This window comes from Chelon labrosus, assembly GCF_963514085.1.
Source record: "Chelon labrosus genome assembly, chromosome: 6".
In the NCBI taxonomy this organism is placed as follows: Eukaryota; Metazoa; Chordata; class Actinopteri; order Mugiliformes; family Mugilidae; genus Chelon; species Chelon labrosus.
In genome coordinates, this window is record NC_140342.1 from 10367624 (window position 1) to 10388111 (window position 20488).

The window sequence follows — 20488 nt, forward strand, 5'->3', positions numbered from 1 at the left end:
ATTTATTCACATGTGCACTGTTGCCAGAAATATTTTTAGCTTATTTATTTAGCATGTTGATCCGCGAGTTGAAGAGAGGCTACACAGTAGTTGGATGGATAAAATAAATTCTCACTTTGAATGACATGTAAAATCGTTTCTTATTCCTAATGAAAAGGGAAGACTTGGTTGTATTGTTTTACCACGTATATTGTATATTGACAGCCCAAAGTACGACAAAGGAAAGGGGATATAAATCTGTATTCTAAAAATCAACAACAAAACTGAAATAATGTTCAATAATGTGCGTCAGTGTAGTGTTAATGTGTAAATGTTCAAGAAGTTTTAATTATGTGAAGCTTTAAGACAATAAATAATGTCCATGAATTGGTTGCATTTACCTCTTGTCACCGCGAGGAGGAGCCAAATTGCTTCTTAAAGAATTGACCAGAGCAGAAGTTGTATTCATTTAATTTCCTTGGTTTGGGTTGTATGTCATAATTAAAATAAAATTAAAATCTAAATTCAGCTAGAGAACCCCCAAACCCTTACTCTACATGTAAATAAATAAACAAATACGTTTCTGTGTTTTTCTTTTTTTGTGTAGAATAATGCCCATAGCAGAAATGATCGATAAATGCGGGTAGACTAATATCGGGATAATCCATCTTCATACATGATGCAGTGATATTAACAATGGCCATAACACATTAGTTGGTATTGATTTTGTAGTGCAGCACTTTGCAAAATTCCTACATGGCCTCAATCACTATAGTGGATATAAATCAATCAGCCCTACCCTTCTCCACTTACACAAAACGACCTGATGTGCAGATGTTAACAGCCAGCCACCTCACTGCTTCTTGCGGTTAAACATCTCAGCTGACTTCCAATTAAGAGCCCGCTGATTAGTTTAGCGATAAACATTCAGATGGAAACCACAGTCCGAGATGTGCACAGGAACACACTTACAGCATGAGGGGGGTGACGATACCTCCACTTGCTGTCGGAATTTTTTGATATTACCAAATTTGTAGCGAGTCAGGAAAAAGAATGAATGAACTTTGAGGAACGCCAGTTTTGGTCAAAGAATGTGTTTTGTTGAATTTTGAAGAACTTGAACCTTTCAGAAGTGGCCTACACACAATCTGAAATAAATCTGGGGAAAAAAAATGTACCCTTAACTGAACAAATACACTATTTTTGCCATTTGATAAGCACTGAAATAGCTTAAAGTGGTTGTACATGCGCATCCCCAGTGTCTTCGTGGATTGCAGTACATGTAGAATTACTAAAATAAGTTACACATCCAACAGTGTCAGGGAACAGTCAGTTGATTTTTGATGCTGAAAATCAAGAGCTACATATATAACCAAGAGCATATAAAGAAATGTAGTCCACAGAACAAAAATTTATTTAACAAATCACGTTTGAGAAATTAGGAATTTAATAAATAATATAATACAATAATAATACAATTCATTACATCATAAAAGTCAAACAGATCATGATATATAAAAAGAGATTACAGTCGAGTAAAATAGAAATGTTGTCAGCTAAATATATATATATATATATATCGTTATTCTATTAATATTTATTATCAGTAGTAATTATAGCGATTACATAGCAATCATTTTTGTACCTTTTTAGGAATTGGCACCATGTAAGACAATATGTACGAGCATCAGTGAACGCACCAGCAGACCACGAACCAATCACGTCAGAGCAGAATGCTGCGTTGTGGCGGAAGCGACCAATCAGCGCTCGCTCTGCGGAGTAAATGGACACTCAGCATCGGGTCCCTGGCTGCCTGGATGTGTCGCGCTGCTGTTTACTGCAACAAAGAAGCCGTCGCTACATCGCCGCAACACTTGTAACAACGCCGGAATAACGTTGTTGTCAACAAAAGAAAAGAAGAGGAGAGGCCTCGGTTCTCCCGGTCTCGCGGAGAGATCCTCAGAGAAAAGTATCGTTTGGAGACGAGTTGACTTTCTGTTCGGTGAGTGTCTCTTGTGTTTACACCGGATGAGCAGCCTGCAGGATTTGGAGCTCTGGGTTGTTGTGTAGTGAGTGGCAGCAGACAGGAGAGTATAGTGTTGTGTTTTCTTGTACAAAAAAAAAAGAAAAAAAAGTTCCTCCTGCTCACTTTCAAACTCTAGTAGATTGTTTAAATTTAAATTTCACACCGATAAACGCGACTTTTATTTCGGGGTTACCTTGTAGGTGGCTGCCTGCTAGAATAGTAGTATGGTGAAGTTTCTACAGCTTGCATCCGGAATACTTTCATTATCAGACACGTTACCTGAATATGTGTGTGTGTTTGTGTTTGTGTGTGTGCGCGCATTGTGACATCATTGTGCATGTCACACTGATGTCACCCTCATCTGTCATCTAAAAGTACAGAGATGGAAAGGTTGACTGAATAACTGTATTTCCACAATGATGACTGTGTGAGTGAGGGGCTATATATGAGTGAGCAACAGCAAAGTCATTTTTAAACCAACTAATGTTTCAGAATGATTCATTTGTAATGACCAACATTGAAAAAAAACAGGATGATGACACCAGGAGCTTCTTTTTGAGACTGTTTTCTACTCTGGGGGTGATCAGTTCTCTTTCTGGCTACACCTTGACATTTACAAAACCCAGATGGGTTGGGTGACAAGGACATGGAAGATGGAGAGCAGATGGTAAGAGCAGGGAGGGGAGGAGAAAAAGGTAGATAGAGATGGAGTGTGAGAGGAAAGGGGTCTGGAAACCAGACGGGAGGAGACGCACATGTGCTTTACTGACATAATAGGCAAGACAAAAAGAAAAAGTGTTTGTGTGTGTAGTGATGTGTGATTTATGACCTGTCGAAATAAGGGAGGGAAGGGGAGAGATGGAAGGATAGGGAGATGGAGTAGGAGGAGGGGACGGAGCATTGTAACGGTGACAGGGGGTCATTTATCTGTCTGCTGGATCTGACCAGCCAGTCACTACGGGAGACCAGGCTGTTCCCCAGCATCTCTCCTCACCGCCTGCGTCTCTTTTGTTCGCTCTCATCCTCCAGCCGTGCTTCCCGTCTCTTCTGCCTCCACAGCACTTCCTGTAACGTCCACCTCCAGATTTACGCTCCCCAACTTCTGCCTGGTCTCCTTTCCTGCTTCTCGAGCTGTTAGACGCTGATAGAAAACACGCATACACATGCAGACACTTCAGCCATCTATAACGCTAGCGCTGACCGTGACTGCAAGTATGAACAAACACGGCAAACATACTGTGTGTCACAAAAGACTGCCTCAAACACAGCAAATAAGTAATAATAGTTTAATTTGCACACACCACATACTGTGAACATTTGACCTATCAGATGGAGCCCTGCCATGAGCCATGCATTTACATTATTTGGTTAGTCAGATGAAGGCCCTGCTAGCTGCCAGCTACTCTCAGATTAACGGCTATTAATCTGCTGGTGAGGTGAGCTAGCCCGATGAGCAAGGAAAATGTGGACATGCTTCAATATGTGGTTATTTATCGCAAGCCACATTGACATTGCTATAGTGTCACATCATTCAGGACTAATTTAGGTGGCACACTCTTGCCGCTTCAACAGCTTTCAGCCTGAACACAGTTGAGGTCCTCTTCACATCTTCTGTTGTTTACATGCTAGATGACAGTTTAAGTACTTGCAATGCACTGTCCGATGCTTCAACAGTGGAGATTTTATGTTGTTTTTATCCTACACACCTGATCCAACACTGAATTCATCACTGCAATCACGCCACTGAAAGCACTGTTACTGTTCTGTAATTATGCCACTAGCCGACTGGTCCTTTCTGTGTGGAGTTTGCATGTTCTCCCTGTGTCTGCGTGGGTTCTCTCCGGGTACTCTGGCTTCCTCCCACCGTCCAAAGACATGCTTGTTAGGTTCATTGGTGATTCTAAATTGGCCGTAGGTGTGCATGTGAGTGTGAATGGTTGTCTGTCTCTCTGTGTTAGCCCTGTGATAGACTGGAGACCTGTCCAGGGTGTACCCTGCCTCTCGCCCGATGACAGCTGGGATAGGCTCCAGCAGACCCCGCGACCCTTAACAGGAATAAGCGGTTACAGAAGATGAATGAATTAATGAATTATGCCACTAACCAGCGACTAGCTTGTCAGCTGTGTTGTCTTTCATCAATGTACATCCCTCAGTGGCAAATGGAAGGAGTTGAAGTTTATAAAGCTTTAACAACAGTTACTGTACTTTCACTGAAATCACTGCGACACAGAAAAAAAGAGAAGACATCTGAGTAGCTGGTGTGTAGGAGGCAGAAGGAGGAAGAATTTTCTGTGTTTGTCTGGCCACTGAGAGACGTGAATGAGAAAATGCATTTTGGACCAGTCACAGCTGTTGCAGTTTGCCACAAAGTGACGTTAAACTTCTGGGGAGGCACCGTGATGTGTGACCATAAATCTGACATGAGGCTGTAATTTCAAGTCTAAGCCCCCCAGTGGTCCTCTGGGTTTAGACTTGAAATTCAGATTTCTAAGTCTTTAAGCAGATGCACTTCAACCGATTTCCTCAGACAACACATTTTTTTTGTTTTGTTGTACATCCTTTACATTTTTTATCTCTCCTACTTTGCTCATTCAGCTCTCTACACCCTAATCTGTTCCCTTTCTGTCTTTATTCCCTGCGTTCCCCCCTCCTCTTTTTTAAATCTCCCCTTTATCCATCCAGAGGGACTAATAAGCTGTGTTATGAGTCAGTCTGAGGAGAGAGGCAGATGGGATTCAGCTCGTAGGCCAGATAAGGATTTTTAACTCAGCTGTGTCTTATCACGGCCCGTCACTGCTCTTTAAACTCAACAGATATTGTCTGGCATTATGTATGGAGTGGTAAAAGTCCCCAGATTGAGATAGTGGAAGTTCTGTCTGAATCCTGTCTGAGTAATCCTCGTTCCTAAGGGTGCCAGTAATGTCAGAGTACTAATTTAGATGCAGTGATGCAGAAATGGGAAGACTTTTGGGGCAAATCGCTAAAGCTACACCAACCCAGGAGTTGACTCAGTCATATTTCCCATCAATTAATCAGCAACTTGGCCACTGCAGGGAATTTTAAATCAGATTTTCGGTCCATTTTTGCCGGTTGTTGGACATATTGCTCATCTGCATTCTGCTCGGCGCCCAGTATGTCACTGTGCCGTTCATTTACTGACACTCAGTGCTATTTGGTGACAAGACCGAAAGCATTTTGCAGTCAGTGTGAGCTGCTTTCCATCAGCCATCATTATTTTTAATTACTTTATTTCCACAACCATCCCACTGTGTTTGTTGTGTACCACAGCAGAGTACCACAGGAAGCGGGCTCTTTCAGGAAGCAGACTCAAAGATGCGAACCTGTGAAGTCTCAAATTAGACTAAATCAATGCGAAAAATAGATCACAGCACACAACACAAAGAGCCGTGCTCTCAAATGCTCAAATAACATTTTTGGCAAGCACGAACAAAGTGTCACACGGGTGCTTAGAAATTATTTTGACCTGTCTGACAGTTGACAGTTTTATGCAAAAATGTGGGCACCCTTGGGCAGTGTTAATTTTTATTGTATTTGTATTTAAGTCAAATGCTTTAAAGAGGTGTAGGAGGTGAGTAGCAGCATCGTAGAGACCACATTATGTTAATGAAGTACACAGATCAGCCACAACATTAAAACCACTGACAGGAGAAGTAAATAACATTGATCATCTTGTGACAATTCAGTGTTCTGCTGGAAACGTTTGTACCTGGAATTCACGTGGATGTTACTTAGACATGTACCACCCACCCAGACCAGACCAGGCACCCCCACCCCATAGCAATGACACTCCTTGATGGCAGCAGCCATCCCCAGCAGGATGCAGCCTGACACAGACACACACAATAACGGCTTAGGAACAACTCAAAAAACATGAAAAAACAGCACAAAGTATTGACTTGGCCTCCAAATTCACTAGATCCCAAACTGATCCAGTATCTGTGGGATGATCCACAGAGGTCCCTCCCCTCAACACATAGGACCCAAAGACCCCCTCTAACAACATCCTTTTGCCAGACACCACAGGACACCCTCAGAAGTCCGATGTCCATTCTCTGATGAGTCACAACTGTTTTGGAGGCACAAGGGAGACCTACACAATATTAGGAAGGTGGTCATAATGTTATGCCTGATCGATGTCTAGTGAGTTGTAGTGATGATAGGTGGAAAAAGCTTTGACCACTCAAAGTGGGCCGGTATTAAATTGTAGTTTAATCTCAGAGACAAGATGATGACCAATAGGTACGACTGATACAGTTGGTCGATATATGACACAGAGTTCCAGATGAAAACACCTTCCACGACTTTGGTTTCTTCCACCAACTTTACTACGCTAATAGTGGACTTGGAGCATCACTTGAACCTAGATGATGCGACATTATTGTTGACGGTATTTCCTCTTCAAATAGAGACGACAAGAAGAGCTAGCTTTGTCTGTACAGTAGCGATATAATAGCCACCAACTGTAGCCATAAAGCCACGGATTAATGACTTTACTGTGGACGGGGCTGAACATTTGAATGCAGGTTCATTTCAGATGTGTATTTACTGCAAGGGTTTTTAAAGTATGGTCCTCCGTTATTTGTTGCTACTGTATAGGAAATAGGAATACATGGGATTATTTCGATTTAAATTCTATGCTTGCGGACAATGTTTATTGTGGCTATTATCTATCTATCTAAATGTATGTATTATGTACTGGCAGATGGAGTGGGAATAGATGTACGTTCAGCAGCTGTTTGTTAAGTCAGCAATAGACTGCTGAGCTTACAAAAATGCTTGAAGATGCACTCGGACACACACGGACACACAGACACGCACCGTCATGTACTTCAACAATCAGATGTCGCTCAAGGAAAACTGCGCTGTCATGCGCCGCTGCACTCCAAAGTCAACGACATTACCTGCTGCAGTGAGAAACAAACAGGAAGATGATGTGTACCTCTTGCCCTTGACAGGTGCCTAGTGTTTAAATGTAGTACGGCCACTATGTGTGCACACTCACTTGTCTGTGTGTGTGTGTGTTGGGGTGGGGTGGGGGGTTGGCCTGCCGATGTTCTGGTGACTCACTGAGGCCATTACAATGACAGGATAACTCAAGTAAAGATGCACTTTACAGCAAATGGGCATGTTTCCTCCTGGTGCCTGTCAGTACAATGAATGGCAGAGATGAATTTAGATTGTCACATATTCCTTAAAACCAGTGGTTGCGTGCACCGCCCCTGGTGTTTTAGCTTGCTCATCAGTTTATCAGGGTGAAGACGAGACTCCTTGTCATCTTGTTGTCATCCTGTGTGATATGCGTCAGTTTGTTTAGTAGAGATTGCTGCAGTGAGTCGTTAATCAAAGGCCTCCTCTCAGGGAACGCGGCCTGACAAGCCAGCAGCAGAGTTGGGGCCCTTGGGGAGACAACAGGGAACATGAAATCATTAGTGTTGTGATAAACCGACCATGGTCCCCGTTAATGTCGGGTCCTCATAAACCCCGTCATCTTAGCTCATTTCACCTCATCCTGCGCCGTCTCGTAACGCATCGCTTGGCTTCCCGTCGCTCTCAATCATCTTGTCTGACATCTTGTCGGATCTGATCGGAAGTTTGCTCGATCTTTTGGTTTCTGGAGAGTAAATGGGGGCTGCGTGGTGGAGAGTAGCGGTGAGCTCATTTACATATAAATGACAGCAGTGTCTGAGATGCCGTGCTCTTGCTCATTTGTCCATTTAAGGTGACTCTGTGTCCTTGTGTTTGTGTGTTTGTCTCTCCCCGGTACTGGAATGTTTCTCTTTTCATGCTCTGTGTTTATCAGTTCAGCATCATTATGTGTCTGTGTTGGGACAATCAGCTCTGAATCAGTGGCTTCATTCTGCAGTCTGCCTGTAATTTCATGGCTACCATGACACAATCTGATACCTTTTCCAAGAGGATAAAATCAATCGAGTCAACCTGGAATGTGAAACATGCATCTGCTTGTTTTGGCTGGAGCGAAAAAATCACTTCAGCAGGGGTGTACCACTTACTCACGTCCGCTTGGATGTGAGGTGATACTTTGTTTTACTAACAAGGAAACAAAAGAGCTTCCTGTCAGAGACTTAAAGTATCTGGATGGGTTCTCACGTATCGTCTCCCAGTGTTTTTGTAACGGGAATCCGTTCTGGTTTTTCCGAAAGTTTACTTAAAAAGCCAAAAATAGACCAGACATCATATTCACACTAATATTAGACGTGATATCAGATTTGTCTACAGGCTTCAAAGGAATGGGATGAGCCCTGTGCTGGGAAAACCCAACCAAAGACATGTTTTTTCTTTTTTTATTTCAACAGAGCTGTTGGGCTGAGCAACATAACAGAACTATCTGCGGGCGATTATGAGACTGGCTGATTAGCAGATGTTGTATTGGTAATGTCAGTTTGATAATTTTCCTAATAAAATAAATAAATAATTTTTTTTTTTAGAAAAGACTTAATTCTCAAATGTCTGCTCCGTTATTCATTTCCCCCATATCTCAGTTTAGACTAGTTGTAAACACTCTTGGGCTTAGATGTAGCTGGACGACTCAGCCAACGAGAAATATATAATTATATGACACGGTCTGCTTCATCATGAGTACAGGTGTGGACTGAAAGCAGGCCAGAGGCTGTGTATAGAACATAGTGAGCCGACAGCTCACTAAAATATCCAGGGAAAAGCTTTTAAAGTACATACCTGCATGAATCCAATGAGATGAGGCACTTGAAGGTCGACTCCTTCTGTCAGCCTCTGCACTTATTTGGGTTTTCACACGGCTCCACTTGCCATATTCTAAGGCGAATGGAATTTGTTTTCCAAGTCATCTCGAGAACACGCCCTGCCATAACTGATTTTGACTCGCCGGAGCGTCGAGTCCAAGACATTTCTGTCCACACCTGTCAAAAAGAATTGCCTCTTCTGCTGCTATAGCATAATTTAAATTCTCAGTGGACACCGGTTTGTTATCAGCTCATGCGCTTGAGTGTTCAGAGTTGAAGTTAGCTCACCATATCAAATCGAGACACTCTTAATGCAGTAAATGCAAAAAAAACACAAAGGAATGGAAATACAGAAATTATCCACAGGCAGTGCGACGCATAGAAAGATAATGGAGACCAGAATCTGTTACTTTAAACTGATACACTATTCGTCCTTGTGTGAGTGTCAGCGAGTCATATGACTGCACAGCAGCTCTGCACAACAGCGCTGATATTATCTGTTAATACAATGGGACAGCCTGTTTTTGGAAAGTGTTTGGGCACTTCCTTCACTTTCTCCCTCTTTCTCCCTTTGTCTCTCTCCATCTATTTTCTGTCCATAATTACAGAGCTCATGAAAGCGTTTAGAGTCTCATGAATATTTAGGTCTTGGAGGGGAAGTGTCAGGGGAGACCCATGTGTGGCCGGTCTGCCCTAATTATGGAGATGGGCCTCCACGTACTCACATACATATAAAATAAGGGAGGAAAGCCAGAAAATGATCAAAAGCCCCCTATTTGGAAAAAAGTTAATATAAGCTTGAACAAAGCCTTCGTTGTACCTTAAGCAAATGTGTATATATACATTTAAACAGCATATACATATGGCCTACATGTAGTCACATCCACACACAGCAGCACTAATGGCACAGCTGGTTGTGGATTGCCGCTGGTTCTTTCTGCTCCCTAGATCCTTTAGGGTCCAGGCTAATGATGGCCTGGCAGGTTAGTCTTTGTGTTTTATGTTTGTGTATTTTCAACAGTCTTGGGACTGGGATGTTATTTTATGTCATGTCATGCTATGTCAAGGCGGGGATGAACAGAAGTGTGAGTCACTGAGTGTCCATTGGTGATGGACACCATTAGGTCCAGGGGTGACAGGAGTTGAGAGTAATGTTTTCTGGCAGGGGAAAGCTTGAGAGGAGCAAAGAGATGTATGAACAGAAGCAGAAAAATGCAGTTAGAGGTAAATGCAAGAATAGAAGCAAAGATAGAAAATAGGAGGAAGTAATAAAACGTGGATGAGAAAGACAGAGAGAGGAAATGAGAGGGTGGAGGTTTGATAGAGGCAAGAGGAAGTAAAGGGGCGAGAGAGAGTGAAGAGAAATAGAGGAAAGGTGAAAAGAAGGTGAGAAGGAAGCGAACGAGAGAGATGTGGAGGTGAGAGGAAAAGAGGTTTGCATTTCGAGGGAGCCTTGTATAGTGAGTCATTTCCGACCGGGAGGATGGTGAGGGACGGAGGTGGCTGGTGAGAAGAGAGGAGAGGAGGTGCAAGGAGACGTGGGAGAAATATGAGAGACTTAAGCAGCATATGAGGAGGATAAGAGAAGAGGGAGTACAGTGGAGTGTGTCACTGCAGATGGTGATGTGTCTGTGAAGGTGAGAAGCTAGGGTGACGAATTTAAACACATGTACGTGTTTAGTCCCATAAGTTAAAAAAAACAAATGGCTTGATGATGGGAACGATTCATAGCTACAGTCAGGTACACATATGTACAGCGGTGGATGAATTTATAAACCTCAGGAACTGAGAGCAAGAGTTTAAAATGGTTCCCTAGGCTACTATTCTCTTTTGCATTCATTACCATGACATCAAACCTAACAGCTAGCTAACCTCAGATGCTAGATCAGTGAATTACATAAACGTGACAAATGGAACACGCTGACGCGAAGTGTAATAGTGAGCTGTCGAGCCACCATCCATGGTTCTTGCTTCTTGGCACATACAGTATGATCCCACTCTCGGAAATCTCGGGGAAGGTCACAACATATGAGTCACGTCATTCTCATACTCATAAAACGATCCTGTGACCCCTCTGTGCATTGGAGGGAAGCATCTGTTGTGTTTCTGCAGCTATGTAGTCAACTCCCGTATGTATATTTTAAATAGGTAGTCTGGCATTCATGACTTGTTAACACTTGCTGTTGCACATTGCACACTCCTCCCCGGCTCAACGAAGTCACAAGTACATGTCATAAACATCTTTAAACTTGCTTCTCACTGTTATAGTAGTTTCAGATACCCTTTATATCTTTATAAAGGTGTCAATATTCTATTCCGCTAATACAATCTGAAGATAAGATGAAAGATACCGTAGAAAACTGTAAAAATTCTACACATTGTGGCTTTAGTAGGTCTTCACAGACACAAAATTAAAATGGAAATTGACTTTTTAAATAGATAACAGGTCCATACGAGATGCAAATTACTCTACAATCTGAGCATAACTGATCATAATGGTCAAAATATTTGACGAAAATCAAGATTGTCCTAGATAATGAAGTGGCTGTGTGGCTGAACATGCGACGTGGAAGATAAAAATGGAATATGAATCAAAAACGGCACTGATAACATGAATAGATTTCAGTCAGGAGAGACTTATTGGAAAAGAATCTCACGTTATTTGAAATGGTGTGCCGAGCAGGAAAAGTTAAAGATGTGTGTTTGGCGATCAGAGCCTCCCGTGACGTTAACATTTTATTGGGGTAGACGCGCCACAAGTTGTTAAAAATATCTGGACAAAGGCGCTGGCATGGGAGTGAGGAACAATAACAGACGGTTTGGGTGGAGGTGATGTGGAGCAGGGCTGCGATGAGCTCAGTGGAAGGACTCGTAAACGCTGATGAAGCTGGAGGTGAACGGGGTGGAGGAGCACTGACCGAATGACAGCTGACAACACGGATTTAAAGTCTGCTAGGAACAAGGTGACGGGTCACGGCAGTTCGTTGAAATGAAGAGTGTGAATGTCCTCATTCGGCTTACTGAACAGGAAAGGGAAAATAAAAGCAATCTGTAAGAGTATCCCTTTTGTCATGGCAGCAGCATGACGTGAGAGACCAGCTCATTCCCCTGACACTAAAACTTCTGGCTAACTTTCTTGTCACAATTAAATATTTGCGACAGACCGGGAGGTCCTGCCGTCCAGCCGTCCTAAGCTCTGTGGTCATGACAGGAGATGGGGCTCATCTCGGCGCCACCATGTGTGAGCTTTCATCGGGCCACTTCACAGCCCTCTGAGCGGAAACCAGACCACCGCCACATGTTGTGAAGGCACGCTGCCCGCCGCACAGACAGCGACGCACACACGGTTATGATTATGAGCACAGCCAGACCCTCAAAGAAACACAAACACACGTGTCAGCGCCACTTATCACAGGCCGCAGTTTGATGAGGCGTGTCACCAGTCTGAGAGGAGTGGAGCCCCCTCTGAATATGTGTTTTGTGTTTGACAGAGAATTGGTTAGCAGTTTAGTAATCACTTTACCAAATAATAGCAATCACCGTTCATCAGACTCAGGCTTATTATGTCATTCAGCAGCTGTGTGTTCATGAATATTTATGTCTTTGTGTATGTTTAGCTCCCAGTAGAAGGCAGGAAAAGGTGGAGGAAATAATGTATTTATTTATACGTCTTTTATGTTTATTTATGTGTGCTGTTCATTAGCTGAGGATTGAAATGAATAAACCATTGCAATGTGGCCTGCAGTCTGTTAGAGCACCATGAGTTTTACGTTTTGATTTATGTTCATATGTAAAGGAGGATGCCTGTCACGAGTTTCTATTTCTAAACCGGTGGACATATGTGGACCCAGAGAGGGAAAAGCACTAGTTGCAGTGACATCGTCGACATCACATATCAACTTCCTGTTTCTCCCTCGCAACACGTTCAGCCGTTCAGCCGTTAATAGAGTTCAAATAGAATGGAAATTGGCGCATTGACGTCTGTAATATATTGGGAAAACAAACCCCGCAGTGGGCTTTGATTGTCGCAGTGTGTGCGGAACTGCAGTCAGAACTTGATGTGATTAGTTTCTCTTTTTACCTGTGGGCTACCTGCAGTTTATTTTTTCCACATTAGCTAGATGCGAGCAATTTCGAGACCAAGATAAATTGCTCTCATGTGGAAGAAGTATCTTAATGCACAAAAATAGACTGTCACAGTTTTTTTCTATAATGGGGCTTTGTTGTCATTGTTAGCTATGAAAGCTAATCTCAACAGCATCATTATCTTTCAATTTGGAGGTTTTTTGTCTGCTGCTGAACAGGTTGCCTACAAGTGGGGATTTTTCAAGCTTTTTGCTGAGCAGCTTTGACCAAAAACCTGGTTGAAGTAAACCAGTACATTAAAGTCCCCAGAAATCCAAAATCATTGATTTGAAGGACACTAAAATGCCCCTCACACTTAAGAGTTGAGTGATAATTCTCTTTGTGCTCCTTACTATTATCAACCCTCTTCAAATAAGAGGTGTTCGATACATAAACAACAATTATTCTTTTATGAGCAACAGCAGAAAGCAGTTGGTCCGTACCTCTACTTGGATCGTTACAGGTTATTTCGATCAGAGCTGTGCTGACTGGACTTTTTAGTCTTATACTGTGAGGTTTAAAAAAGTATTATTTTTAAATAGGGCCCTTTAAATAAGGCTGTATTAAGAGGTAAAGAAGGTCCTGAACATGGCGCTGCTCTCTGGTGGACAAACAATGTTATTAATATGGCGTTCCTGCCTTAGTGCAGACGTAGCTTTATACATTTTTCTCTGCAACGTTCTGCACATTATGCCTCAGACTCTGTTAGTGTTTGGAAGAAGTAGTGGTTCTCAAGTTACTCTAGACTGAACTCAATACACAGTGAACTAATGTGTAATATCTGAAATAAGATTCTGAGGCAGTGACATAAATATTACTACTACTCTGTGATTCTTCTATTATAACGGAGTTCTTTTAAACAGGTGTATAAGTTATCGGTTTGTTTTGGTGGACTTGACCAGCTGCAGCACATTTACTTCCTCATCCTTCTTTCTTATCATTTATTAGACGAACAATCTCTGTAAATTCCTGTCCTGCACGTACAGTGTCCCTGTCTGGTGTTTGTCTTGCTGCACAAATGACACTAGAAGTGTTTCTAAATTAGCTTCGTCCTCGTAAATGATAAGACATGACTTTTATCCGGAGCCTGTTTTGTCTTTGCCTTGGATTTTGCTGTCAGGGTTATTCCCAGCATCGCCCCTTAGTCATTCACCTCGCCTAGAAAAGAGGACTGTGGTGTGATATTTGCACCCGGCTGTATTTTTACAGCACACACCAAACTCTATATCAATATAAGTGTCCTGGAACTCTTAGCGAACACTCAGAACCCAACTACTATGTCATCCTGTCAGCACTTTGTGCTTTACTACTGAAATTATGTGTGTCAAACAGTGTCAAACAGAGTGTGTTTGTGTGCTCGCGTGTGAGCAGGAGAGACAGAAATTGAAAAAAAGTGAGAGAAAAGCACACACAAAAAAAAAAAAAAACACTTGCTGAAGTTATCAGAGTTGATTAGGACTGGGCGGAAGCAGGATATAAAATGGGTACAGAGATAATCAGGTAGACTGGCAGCCAGAGACACAGGCAGTTGTGAACCAGCTGTTCGTCATCTTGTCTTTCATGGCGTCAAACAGGTGTTTGCATTTAGAAGCCATCTACCGTATTTCTGGCAACAGGAGGAGTTGCAGCGTGACAGGAAGACTTAATTTTGCATCATGCCTTCGGCCTCCTGGCTCTTCTGCATCTGTAACGGATCTGAGCGATCATCTTGAATTAGTCAAAGAAACCGGAGGTGGCAGTGAAACTGGAGAGTCTCTACGTCCGCCTCTATGTGTCTGTGTGCGAGAGAAACAAAAACTGTGAGAGCGTGTACGGATGGCTAAAACAATTAGTCAGTTAATTCACAGATTTCTGTCCATCCATCCATTATCTATAACCGCTTACCCTCAGAGGATCATGGGGGCTGGAGCCAGTCCCAGCTGTCATTGGGTGAGAGACGGGGTACACCCTGGACAGGCTGCCAGTCTGTCACAGGGCTAACACAGAGAGACAGACAACCATTCACACTCACACTCAATTCAGTTCAGTTTATATAGCGTCAGTGACAATAGAAATTGTCTCAAGACACTTTACAACATTTGGCCTCGCTGTTGGCGAGGAAAAACTCCTTTTTAATGAGAAGAAACCTGGAGCAAAACCCAGCTCAGAGTCCCAGGAGGGACCCATCTGCATGACAGTTTGAGAATATAAGACATCTACACCGATTTAGAGTAAACAATTAACCTAACACACATGGATTGTGGGAGGAAGCCGGAGGAAACCCACACAGGCACAGGGAGAAAATGCAAACTCAGCATAGAAAGGCCCCAGCTGGCCAGCAAGGTTTTAACGGCCATTAGCAAACTGAATAGCTTTGGGTTCTGTACCTCTTGGTCAGATAAAAAATACAAGTTAACGACAAAACAATGGGTACTGTTTCTCTTTTAATTTGTTATTTCTTTTTTTGTATTTACATAAATAGCCATAAAGTCTAAATCCCACCAGACGATATCCATTAGTGTGCAACTGATTGCTAGCAAATTCAAGGGTGTAAAGACATGTTTCATGTTTGACAAATGTACTATTTGATTGTTAGCTGAACACATGAACTGTCATGATCTGACATGCCGGGATATCATGTGCTTGAGGTGAGGAAATCGTCCAATATATTTCCAGTGGAGGACAGTTTTTCCCCCTTATTTTTTTGACAGAGGGAAACCTTGCAGCCATCACATAATCGGAAATTCCTGGTGTAATGTATCTTTTATATACAGGAGTGTGGCCCTAGGGAAATATTTGGTCCTGTCAAGGCTGAAGGAGAGGAGGAAAAATGACGGGGAGATGGAGCGATGAGGAGATATGGAAACGATGGAGCCCGCGATAAGAAGCTCATTATTCTGTTCCTATATTTGGCTCTCCATATCTTCCTCTCTTATTCCAACACTTACAGTGGAGACATCCTTGTGCAGGCCTACATCCTACTGAAATCTGTCGCCTGCATGCTTGTTTCTGTGTGTGTGCGCCTCCTCTGTACTTCTGTAGTTGTCATAGCAACGTTAAATCGTCTGGCATATAAGGGTATTTTCAGTGGGGTTGATGTATAATAAGCCACAGCCTTTTTGTTTTCAGAAGGGGATATTCATCAGTTTGACCTTTCCCCTCAACGGATCAGCAGTATGAATGTCTGAGGAGTTTCACCCAGTGCTGTTGTTTTTGCGGCTCTCCTCTCATCACAGTAATGTCTGCCTTCATTTGACAAGCCAACACAAAAGTAAAATATAAACTTGGCGCTTGTAGTGTTTGAATGTTCACTGACGGCCTCCCGTGGGAGAGAGTCCATTGCATGCCCACGGTCCTCTAATCAGAGGCTCCTTATTCAGATTCCAACAAGATGAACATTAAATTCACACTCACAACTACACACAGGACACACAGCAGGCCCATCTATTAATTTGTTAAACATTTTTTAATTACAAAATGAAAGAAAATGCACTAAATTGGAGTCGACAAAGAATCCAAAAATAATATATTATAATGACATATTTATCCCTGATAAATCATATTGACTAATTTATTAAATGCAGCCCTCCTCTGCAGAGACATACCTACTGCATTAAAGCAAAAGTTTGACATTTTTAGGATGATTCATTTTCCAGGAAGATGGGGCGACTGATACCACTCTGTTCTTGTTTAACATACGATGGCAGCTCTTTAGACAAAATGGAAATATTTTAATACTTTTTTCAAAGGACACACACTGTTGGACATTTTGACATTAAAGTACATATGCTCATCTCAAACATAGGCAGTCAGACAGGTTTAAACAAGAAGTGCAGAATTATTCTCTATACTGTCCGGATGTGCTGCTGAACTGCTCTGCTTGTCTTAAATCATGTTATAGAGGGTGTAATATAGAGGGTTAATTAACATGTACTATAAGTAAAACTGCAACAAAGGAATCAATTACTTTATTGTAAAAAAACAAATACTGCTAACAGCTGTAATAAATTCTGTACTATAAATTAATTTACGTTAGACTGCAGCAAAGACTTTGCTCCACTCTGGTTTGTCAGGAAATTGTCTCAAAAATGAAGTCAAAATAATTTAAACGGGTGCATGTTGTAAACCTATATTCTAAACTTAAATTGAGGATTTTTTCCTGGAAGTATTAAATATAGCACAAACTCAGTGGCATTATGTTGGTTTGAAAGCATCTGTGAAAGTAAGAGCAGGATGCACTGGGTATTGGAGAGACAGAGATGGACAGATAGACTGAAAGAGAGTGAGACCTGTAGAGAGTTGCTTATCTCAAAGTAAAGGAGCGCTTCCTGGCTGATGTCTTGATGTGCTGCTGCACTATAGTCACATAATCTTCCTTCCTCATAATGCTATCTCTTTTATGTACATCAGTCCTGCAAGAACAACATGATGCTGCCTCCCTCATGCCTCAGGATTTGGATGGATAATCACAGTTGGACATTTTTATAATTAAGTGCATGTGCTCATCTCAAACGTGAGCAATCAGATGCACGGTTTAAGCCTATATTGTTAAATTAAGGACACTGGTGATTAAAAGGAATGATTACATTTAAAGTGAGATTTGGAAGTAATAGATATAACAATAACTTAACATCATGCTCTTGGTTTGAATGCAAAAGAGCAGGACAGACACTGAGTGAGTCACAGGGTGACAAAGAGTGCTGGAGAGGTGAAGACAAAGATGGAGAGACAGACAGGCAGAGAGTGACACCTGCAGAGAGCTGCTAATCTCAAAGTAAAGGAGATTACTGTAGCAGCCTGGTGCTCCCTCCCTGACAGACTGCAGGAAGTGGAGGGGCTGCTGTAAATTGCTGTGGCTTGAGAAACTGCTGTTGTGTTGACCAGGACTCAGCTTGATATCAGTCAGCCCCTTTGCTCTTTAACTGGTCTGTCATCACCCACTGTACTCCATGTGTCGCTACCTGCTCTGCGGAGTCCTTCTCTAGCACAAGGTCCGTCTGTGTGAACATACACATTCATTCAAGTACATTGCCAGAGAGCCCTTAAGGTGTTGAACGACAATGCTTATAAGTAAGTAATCATTTTACACAAGTATGATGTGTATTAGCCTCAGCTTTGAAGGAAATTCAATGGGAGTATTTATAAAGTTCCCTTAATTGCAGTATATTTAAAACATTTAAAAAATTCAGAATAATATTCCATTACCTCCCAAGTTTTCCATCAGTCACTGCTATGATTTAAACCTGCCTCCCCGTGTGATTGTGAACAATTGCCTGCAGTATTTAGCTGTTAAGTTTCTCAGTTGAGCATGAGTGATGCAGCAGGTGTTCTGGCTTTGAATTCCTAATTCTAACACTCTCACACCTCTGATGTACTGAGTTACACTCAAACACGTAGAAAAGTTGTACGTGTGTGTGAACCAGATGAAAAGAGCACGCACACCAAAACTGGGAGAAAAGGGACCTCTCTGGGTGTTTGCAGTGTGTTGTCACGCAGTATACTAACAGAACAGAGCGCATGTCGCCCTACGTAACGAGGCTAATATCATATTTTGTAAATGTCTCTCTTTACTCAGTGTGGCATGTTGTAAATGGAAAATATGAAAGTAGGGATTTGATAGAAACTTTCAGCGCTGCACTGAGCCATTTTATGACCGTCAGCAGTGTAGTTTCTGAATGCACAACACGGCGATGAATGAAAGGGCAGTAAAGAGCCGAAGATGTTGGGTGTTTTGCAGTCCGTAGGATCTGTGCGTCTGATTTATTGACGGCTGTTCACAGCATCGACTATGTATTCGACTGACCTTTCACCTCTGGCCCTGGCCTCCACACTTCCATGTTGGATAAAGACGTGTCGGTATAGATACTGGGTTCCTGTACCGATTAGCCATTAGTTCAGTTGTTCTCAGATTAATGAATAAACAAAAAATAATAACCTTTTTTTCCACATATTAACTACAGATTTTGCTACACAGAAGTGTCTTTCTATAACTTTGTGGGTTTTTTTTCATGACAGGAAACAAAACTGCCTCGAAAAAAATAAAAGTGCCTTTCCTCTGTTTATCTGTCCAGCAGATGTGGCTGCAAGTTTGTGTGTGTGTGTGTTTGTTTGTTAAGATAACATATCGGTGTCTCCATACATGACCTCCGTCTCAGAAGATTACGTGACTCTGAGCCGATTTCGAAACAATGGTCGATTCCGAAGAAAAATGATGAGCGCAAATATTTGTCACGGATTTCACAATATGTGCAACGCAGCCGGGTGCTGTGAGGTGCAAACTAAGCGATGTGTGTTCACTTGACTAACGTAAGACTGCCCTGCTGGGACGTGTTTCAGTGTTATTTGTAAGATGCTATTGTAGCATCCACAGAGTTGTCAGACCTTGATGTGGAAAGAAAGATAAGCCAATTTCACACACTATGACGTGCTATCTCGCTGAAGATAAAACGTAGTCGAGAATACCATCGAAAAACAAGTAAAAGTTTATTTTGGAGAGACAGCAGTTTGATGTTTTGGACACAACTCTACTTTTTTTCCCCCTCACTGTAAATTGTAATAGGACAGTAATGTACTGAGCAATGTAAGCACATGCTGAATGTATAATGCAGCCTTTAGGTGACATGCGTTACTTCTGACCAGTAGAAGTGATTTAGCAATACTGCTGATAGTAATTTACCACTTGGTTTACTGATTACCAAGTTCTTAAAATTTTATCATTTGATCCTCTCGCATCATATCTGGACATATTCGCCCTTTCACACATTGTTCATGTTAGAAACGTTCTCATTGGAAGTGGTGTTTGGTTCAGGTGAGATGTGACGTCTGGAGGGAGTGCGCAGGAGGCAGGACATAAAGTACGCTGCCAAAATATGTATCACTTAGCTATTCACTCTCTGATTTTTTTATTCCTCCGGTCTCATGATAGAAACAGCATCAATACACTTGCCTCGTCGCTATAACTTCTCAGTACAATACCCGCTGCTTTATTCACACACGGTCTCAGTCGGACATTACACTGACTTTGTAGTAGCCAGCTAGCAGAATTAAATCTGTGTAATGTCTTGACCGACTAATTCAGACAGCTCAGTTCTAACAGCTCCTCCGGGTGATGTCTGAAAACGTTCAGTGTGGCAGCGCATGTGCGTGTTTTATTGAACACTGTGTTTAAGCATAATGTTATCCCCAAACCTCAGCTGCCAGCGTCTGTATCTGCAGTGTAATCAGCGCCTTGGAGGGACTGCCTTGAATCTGTTGGGATTCTCTGCACATGCTGTCCATGGCCATTTAATTGAAGGATTTGGCCTTTATGAGACATTTAATTGACAAATGATACAGCGATGTAATTAGAGCCTGCAATCAGATATTGAATATTTTGTGCTTTTCTCGCTCTCTGCGGGAGGGAGACAGCCACCTATCACTATCCGATCTTCGCGTGCTACGTGTGTGCATATGTTAATGATTTAGTGCCTCTGTGGGACACTGAGGGGAGGACTTGGCACGTGGCAACGAGGGGTCAGCCGTGACAGACGCAGACCAGCAGCTGTTAAAGAAAAGGAAGGAGGGAGGGCACAGAAGGGAGGAATAAGGGAGAGTATAAAAAGAGGAGTGGCGGAGGGAGGTGCTGGATTGATGAATGGCT

General features: G+C 42.3%; 1 protein-coding gene across 1 annotated transcript in view; it reads left to right on the forward strand.

Moving 5' to 3' along the window:
• Positions 1-1674: 1674 nt before the first annotated feature.
• The window catches only part of LOC311488855 (SPRY domain-containing SOCS box protein 4-like), a 66779-nt gene continuing 47965 nt past the window's right edge, over positions 1675-20488 (forward strand). The window contains exon 1 of the mRNA XM_084545712.1: positions 1675-1981. The gene's annotated coding sequence lies outside the window, so the exon portion shown is untranslated. The remainder of the gene's footprint in view (positions 1982-20488) is intronic.